Below are 6,014 nucleotides of genomic sequence, written 5' to 3' on the forward strand. Positions count from 1 at the left end.
TTAACATTTCACACTCTAACTAATTACAAAATATACTCAACAATTAGATAACAATGTATCATAATAATAATAACATACAATATTTAACTTCAAGGCTTATAAACAAGTAACTATAAAATACACATAATATATATATATATATATATATATATATATATATATATATATATATATATAAGTATATTATATTCGAAATATATAACAAAATATATATTAACGTAAACGTAAACGTAAACGTACATATTATATATAACATATAAAAAGTATTAAATATATATTAATATAAAGTAATCACAATAATATCAAATATATTATTAAGTAAATACAAATTATATATAACAATAAAATATATACTCATATTGATTTCTATGAACAACATGTATACCTATATTTTAAATATATTTTAACTAAGTTGCCAATATCAAGAAAATGCCTAATTACAATGTGAATACAACTTTAGTTAATTTCTTTAAATGATTTTAGCCAATTCAATTATTCAACAATCCTTACACCTATGAATTTCATGACAAGAAATCACCCACGTGAAATAAAATATACAGTTTGTAAAAAAACAGTATCAATATATATGTACACGTATACACTGCGGTGTAAAAATAATTATCTGGACACAATATACATTAGCACAGGAACAAGATTGAAAGGCCAACATATCTGGTATAAACAAAATCACCACCACACAATTTTTATGCTAATTATAAAGAATTCTAATTCCTAAGGTACACACCTAACACAGAAACACATCAATCCTACAACAAACTCGCAACAGAACACATCAATTTTACAACAAACTCGCAACAGAACACCAATTGGTTCATCAAACACACTCAATCCGCGATTAAACATGAAAACATAATTAAATTCATAAACACCCCAAAATAACCCAAAAATTGATCCTCTAGGGATCTCTACACATGTTCATTCTAATCCCCAAGCGTTAGTAACTCATCCCTTACCTCGAGGTAGTCGCTTAAATGTTCTCTGTTAGCAATGGTGACGTCTCTGGTGCTCTCTAGAGCTCCTCCTCTGATTGCTCTGTTAGGGTTTTTGTGCGTCAGAAAAGAAGAAAGGAACAGAATGTGTTTTCCAAAAAGCTGCTCTAGGTTAACATTTGGCTTATATAGTGGGAATTTATGACCTAATAATTTTTATTTTATTTTTTCTTATTTATTTGTGTATTAATTTATTAATTTATTATTTTCTTATTTACTTATTAAAGTTACGGCTGTTACAGATGACAATGTAAGGCTTCCTACAATTGAAAGGTCATAAAATGAATTTTCCGATCAACCTTTCATCATCATCATCATTCCATTATGGCTAATCCAAGTAAGGTTTTGCTTATAGTTTTAATCATGATTTTGGATATGGGAACACAAAGGGGTTTTATTTATCTCTGTATAGTACTTTCTCTCTACATGAATATAAAACATGTGGTTAGGATTGATGATTGTCTGTTAGAAATAAAATTAGGCTGATTGATTGAATCCCTATATTTGGAATTAAATCCCAAGAGCATCTCATACTTGATTCATGTATGATGTTTGGACAACATACACACATTAGGTACAATGTGTTGAGTAAACAAAATAAGATTATCACATTATTGCAGAATGAACAATGATACAAAGCATTTGGTATAAATTTAAATGCATCATTTATGTGTTTGTTCTTACTTTTAGAGGCCGCTGCAGTATATTAAAATAATAATCATGGGCCTCTAAAATTTAAAATAAATAAATAAAGTTAAAATAATTTACTCAAGAAACATTTTAATATTGAATTTGGTGCATCAGTGTTCAAAATTCAGGTATATCATTTTAATTATTTAGCATATAAATGAGCTAATTGAATCAAGATATCACCAAAGTGACCTCTCTTGTGTAGATTGTTCATGAGAAATGTTAAATGTTAACGTGTGTGATTATTTGTATGAATGATGATTGACAAAGGAAAGTTACCATTTAACTCAGTTACCTACACACCTCTGAGATGTTAAACATGTGATAATTATCAGGTTATTTGACATGCTTTTATTATCAATGTTTAAACATTACAACAAGGATATCACTAGTAATTAATACCACTGTCCAAGACTTGATATTAACGATGCTCTAGATATCTTGAGATGAGATATACCATTATTTAAATGCATTGATGACTGCTATGTGAGCTTATTGTATTTTTGTTTTGATCTTTTCAGTTGTTGCTTCTATATCTGCTAATCTAAATTCAGTTCCAGTTCTTAATGGTGCAAATTTTAAGGACCGAAAAGAGAACATGTAAATTGTTCTTGGCTGCATGGATCTAGACCTTGCATTAAGGATTGAGAAACCCCCTTCTCCTACGGATTCAAGTACCTCTGAACAGAGGAAACTTCATGAGAAGTGGGATCACTCAAATCGCATGAGTCTTATGATCATTAAGCGTGGCATTCCTGAGGTCGTTAGGGGTACTGTTTCAGATGATATAACTAGTGCCAAAGAATTCCTTGATGAAATTGAAAAGCGCTATGCAAAAAGCGATAAGGCGGAAACAAGTACTCTCCTTTAGAACTTGATTTCCATGAAGTATCAAGGCAGAGGAAATGACAGTGAATACATTATAGGAATGTCACATCTTGCTTCAAAATTTAGGGCACTAAAGCTTGAGCCATTAGAAGACTTGCTTATTCATTTAGTGCTGATTTCTCTACCTTTACAGTTTACTGAGTTTAAGATCTGTTATAAGTGTCAGAAGGAGAAATGGTCTCTTAATGAACTCATTTCATATTGTGCAAGAAGAGGAAAGGCTGAAGCAAGAAATGACTAAAAGTGCTCATGTTGTGAGTACCTTTAAAGACAAGGGCAAAAGGAAAAGAACTGAGGAGCCCAAGAATGAAGCTGCTAAGGGTCCAACACAAAAGAAACAAAATCAGGGTGACAACTGTTTCTTTTGCAGTCAGCCTAGACATGTAAAGAAGAAATGTACCAAATATCATGCTTGGTGTGCAAAGAAGGGTATGTTTCTTACTTTGGTCTGTTCTGAGGTCAATTTAGCTTCAGTACCTAGAAACACTTGGTGGTTAGATTTTGGTGCCACTACTAACATCAGTGTTTCAATGCAGGGTTGCCTAAGCTACCGGAAGCCAATTGATTCTGAAAGATGGATCTATGTTGGAGATGGTAAATAGGTGGAAGTGGAAGCTATAGGGCACTTTAGATTATTATTATGTATTGTTTTTATTTGGATTTGAAAGACATTTTTGTTGTACCGTCATTTAGACAGAATTTGATTTCAGTTTCTTATTTGGACAAATTGGGTTATTTGTGTTCATTCAGAAACAATGTGTTCAGGTTTTCTTTTAATTCAGATATTGTTGGAACTAGTTCACTCTTGGTAAATCAACTGTATTGTATTCTAATAACAATAGGAGCTCGACCAAGTCAAAGCATATTGACATCAAGTTCCTAGTTGTTCAGGAAATGGTACAGAGTGGACAGATTTCCATAGAACACTTAGGGACAAACTCCATGATAGTAGATCCTCTTACTAAGGGACTTCCACCCTAGGGCTTTCATGAGCATGTTGCTCACATGGGTGTTTTCGAGGAATCTTTGGTTTAGTGGGAGTTAGTCACTTTTATCTATTTTATGTTCTATGTTAGATTTTATGTATGCATACATTGACTTTTGGATATATTTGGTTATATATATAAATATGGTTTATTATTTAGTTATTACACTTTGTACATTAAGGTTATTAAATGATCTTATTGAGGTAAAGTAGGACCATTTGAAAATAGACGTGTACAGACCAGCTTCACGTAATTTTCATGCTACACATTTCATGATGAGTCTATGTCATTTGATTCTGTCAGCATTAGTGATCATTGATGGGTTTAGTTGTGATTGATACAATGAAAACTGCTTTGCTTCTACATGAGGATGTAATCAATGGACAAGATTTTTGGAATATGCTCAAGGCATGTAATGGCAAATTTTGAGCTCATAAAGTCTATCACATTCACAAGGATTGTAAGGATATATATATATATATATATATATATATATATATATATATATATATATATATATATATATATATATATATATATAGTTGACCAGTGGGAGATTGTTAGCAATTTTGAGTCATACATATATATATCACATAATTGAATGAGTTAGGGTCATTATATAATTAGCAAGAATATTAAAGTGGTCTAATCAATATAGAAGTATGGCTAAGGACATATATGTCATGAAAGGATAATTGTGTAGATACCAGTGATATTATAATTTGATGAGGGGCCAAATTATAATTATCGAATTTGGGGTAACTGATGACAACTACCAATATAAGAGGTTATGGTCCCCATTTATAGAGAGCAGCGCAATGTGTACAATTTCTATTTATCCCATCAGAAGAGAAAATTCAGAGAAAGAATTGAAGGGCTCTCTACAATTGGAAGATCATAAAACCAATTTTCCGATCAACCTTTCATCATCATCATTCCATTATGGCTAATCCAGGTACGCTTTCACATATAGTTTTAATCATGATTTTGGGTATGGGAACACAAAGGGGTTCTATTTATCTCTGTACAGTACTTTTTCTCTACATGAATAGAAAGCATGTGGTTAGGATTGACGATTGTCTGATAGAATAAAATTAGGTTGATTGACTAAATCCCTATATTTGGAATTAAATCCCAACAAAACATTATTTCTTGTAATTTTTTCAAGGTATGTTGCAGTGGGAAATGAACCTTGTCAACTTAAAATGGTACCTTTGAAGCTATGATAGTTCCAGATCTTCAAATCATCCAATCAGCCCTTGTGAAAGCTGGTTTAGGTAATCAGGTTAAAGTCACAGTCCCTCTAAAAGCCAACATGTAGCAGAAGTACCTTCTAATGGTGACTTTAGGCAAGACATCCATGATATCATGGTGCATATTGTCAAGTTCTTGAGCTAGAGCAATGCTACATATTGTTAGGACATCCTTTCATCAGCCTCTACTCAGACCGTAGTTTTCCTATTGACTATGCCTTCTTCAATGGCTTTCAATCTCCCATAAATGAAGATGGAAGGATTTATGACAATGTCTTTGATACCAACCATGATACTCTAGTACAGGCACTATGGAAGAATGGTTTTGGAAACATGCACATAATTGTAAGAGAAGTTGGGTGGCCTGCATATGGAGAGAGAATTGCAAACCTTCGATATGGACAACGGTTTAACCAAGGCTTCATGTCGTGCTACATCGGAAAGGGGACACCAATGAGGCATGGTCCTATGGATGCTTACTTGTTTAGTCTAACAGATGAAGATAACAAAAGCATTTAGCTAGTTAATTTTTGAAAGACACAGAGGTTGTTTTACTATGATGGGAAACCAAAGTACCAACTTAACATAGATCAAGAGTCAATGTCTTATTGGTGCTATTGGGGTGGCATATATGCCCCAAAAGTGGTGCATTATGAAAACCCCAGCAAAAACCTCAATGATGATCAAGTGGCACCAAGTGTGTCTTATGCTAGTAAAAAAATGCAGATTGCACAAGTCTTGGATATCAAACTTCATGTGGTGGGTTAGATGCTCGTGGTAACATCTCTTATGCATTCAACAACTATTACCAAGTGAATGACCATATTCAAAGTGCATGCAAATTCTGAGGCCTTTCTATTGTCACCGACGAAGATCCTTCAACTAGAGATTACAAGTTTAGAATCATGATTCAGACAAATTTTCTGTGGGCCTACATGGCAATGGGTGGATTTGGTTCTTAGAATAGTAATCTTTGTATGAAAGTAATAAAAATGGGTGTGGATAAGACATTTAAGAAAGTCTTAGGAACTATTTGCGTGGTGGATAAGGATTCTAAGGTCACTTTCCTTACTTGGTGGACAATTGTTTCTAAAGAGATATATGAAGTGATCAGAATGTCACAAGAAGAGGGGTTGAATTGTGGTTTTATCAACTTTTCTTGAAATTTTAACTTTTCTGAACTTTTA

The 6,014-nt window shown here is 32.7% G+C and overlaps 1 pseudogene; it reads left to right on the top strand.

The window, feature by feature from the left end:
• Window positions 1-2,319: 2,319 nt before the first annotated feature.
• Window positions 2,320-5,789, top strand: LOC114391653 (annotated as a pseudogene).
• Window positions 5,790-6,014: the final 225 nt, after the last annotated feature.

Source organism: Glycine soja, chromosome 17, assembly GCF_004193775.1.
Source record: "Glycine soja cultivar W05 chromosome 17, ASM419377v2, whole genome shotgun sequence".
Classification (NCBI taxonomy): Eukaryota; Viridiplantae; Streptophyta; class Magnoliopsida; order Fabales; family Fabaceae; genus Glycine; species Glycine soja.